The sequence below is a fragment of the Meleagris gallopavo genome, chromosome 28 (assembly GCF_000146605.3).
Source record: "Meleagris gallopavo isolate NT-WF06-2002-E0010 breed Aviagen turkey brand Nicholas breeding stock chromosome 28, Turkey_5.1, whole genome shotgun sequence".
In the NCBI taxonomy this organism is placed as follows: Eukaryota; Metazoa; Chordata; class Aves; order Galliformes; family Phasianidae; genus Meleagris; species Meleagris gallopavo.
In genome coordinates this window covers 176,969-179,337 of record NC_015038.2, presented here as the reverse complement: position 1 = coordinate 179,337, position 2,369 = coordinate 176,969, and positions in this window count along the sequence as shown.

The following is a 2,369-nucleotide window of genomic DNA, read 5'->3' as shown; positions in this document are numbered from 1 at the left end:
GTGACCTGCAGTAGAGATGACAAGAGTTCAGATCCCTCCTGCTGCCCCCCAAACCCCACAGGGCACCCGTCCAGAACACTTTGTACCCATCCACACCCTGATGGATAAAAAAGATGGGCTCAGCACCCATAGGAATGTGTTGTGTGGTACCCTGTTCCCACGTAGCTGCTATATAGCAGCCAGTGTGGTATCAATCGGGCCTTTTCCTCTGCCTTCAAGGGGATGATCCTGGGGCCAAGCAGCAAAACAATGCAATGAGATCGATGAGATCCACTTCTCTAGTGCTGGTTATGGGATTGTTACCCTCAACACAGCAAGTTTTTAATGCTTTACAATAGATGAAATGCTTGAGAGAATGTTTGAAAATCCCTATCTCATCTCCTTTCAAACCAAAAGGTGCACATTGACAAAAAGATCTTCACGCAGTTATGGGCCAGAGCAGCCTGTTCTGGACTTCTGAACTGAAATAAAAGCCCAGCATCAAAGAGCCTGAGCACAGCAAAGGCAGCGTGTGCAAGGAGGTGCTTTTGTGCACACCCGGCCATGCGGGCACCCGAGACTGAGGGAGCTGTAGCTCCGTTCTTGAGCTGACATTGGCTCATCAGCTGATGGGAAGTTTGACACAAAAACCCTCTAAAAATAGAGAAGCTCTGGCAAAAAGCACCAGCCCCTCAATGTGCATCCAGCGTGGGTTACACTGCAGGCCAGTTACCTTCTGTGCAGGGATACGAGGTGGGGGTCCCACAGGTGGCTGTCCCACAGCCTCTGCCTTATAGATGTAAGCATCTTGGCAAAAAGGAGTCTTATCCTAGGGCTAGACCCTATCAGGTTGAGTACAAAACCCATACGGAGTGGCTTTCATATCCTGTCTCACTGCTGTGCCTCTCTCTGCCTGTGGGTTGAGAATGGAGAAAGCGCGTCTGTGCCATGGAAAGCCAGATGTCCCCAGGCACACTGTAATGTGAATGGCAAAAGCAGCCCCATGGCTCATCCCCCCCCCTGCTGCTGGAGAGGAAGTGAAGGAATTAAGGCGTGAATTAAGAGACATCAATCAGCATAGAGCAATGAGCCTCGTGGGTGAAGCTTTGAGGGAGCTCAGAGAGGAGAAATGCTGCAGGGAGTGACCGGGACATAAATCTGATGGCAGCGATGATGGGATGGAAATGTATCCCAGCTGCAAGAGAGACTCACATGGCACGAGGAGACTGAGACAGCCGTGGTGGCTCCTTGTACCCCATAGAGGGAATCCAAGGGGCTGGACTCACGGTGCAGGAGGAGGTAGGTGCAGATTTACCCCATACATCACCCAAGGGTACATTTTCCCAGTCCAGCAGGTACAGGTGTTATGGAGGACCTGCACTATGACATAAGTTCTGCTACAAACCTCGACAGCTGGAGAGGCAGGGATGAGCCTTTCTAGCACCACAAAACACTGCCAAAGCCCCTCTGAAGGTGGGCAGCTAGCACGTCTGTTAGGGCTCTACAGCTGCCCCATGACACCGGTGCACCAGCAGCAACCCTCTGCCAGTGGGTTTCTAGCAGCTAAATCCACGATGATGCTTTGTCACCTCCAATCACTGCTTTGGAAACATTTGAGCCACGTGTGACCATCTCCTGACTGAAAGCTACACACATCTCAGGACTGGGAAACACCCCCTGCACCATGCAGGCATTGGTCATGTCCACAACCACTGCAGACACACACTGACACTTCTTCAGCCCAGCATGATTAGCATGGGATCCAGTAACATAAATCCTGCTGGAGCAGCCAGGATGGCAGCTGAGGAAAGGAGAAGTCACCTCCTTTGGATCCATCCATCCTCCCACTCCACAGACTTGGGAGTGATTATTCTTGGATTATTTCTGGATTCAGTCATCACGGCTCAAATCAGAGCAACAGCAAAGCCATGGTCCCCAGAGCAGCGCAGCTAAAGAGAAGGATTGTCATCCAGGGTTCTTCTGTTGCAAAGGTTTTAGCTGTGATGCTGAGCGATGAAGCCGGATCCAAGCTGGGTTTGATATCTGCTACTGGGGCTGAAGTCTGCTTGTGAACAACAAAAAGCTGAGCGTGCAGGGATGTGCACAAACACAGGGACATGCACATTTGCAGGGAGCTCATCCCAAGTGTCAGCTCACACCCTCCAGAGATGGCTTTGTTCAGGACAGACCTCCTCAAAGCACTGGATTTTCTCCATTCTTCAGCAGGAATAGAAAACCTCTTATTTCCATTCACCTTCTCCTCCATGTGAAGCTTAGCATTTCTCAAGCAGATCTGAATGCCCAGAGAGCCACTTTTAAGCTCCAGGGTCACTGATGTGCACTACCACCCACAGTGTTGCACACTTGCCCGTGACTCCAGCAGCATCAGG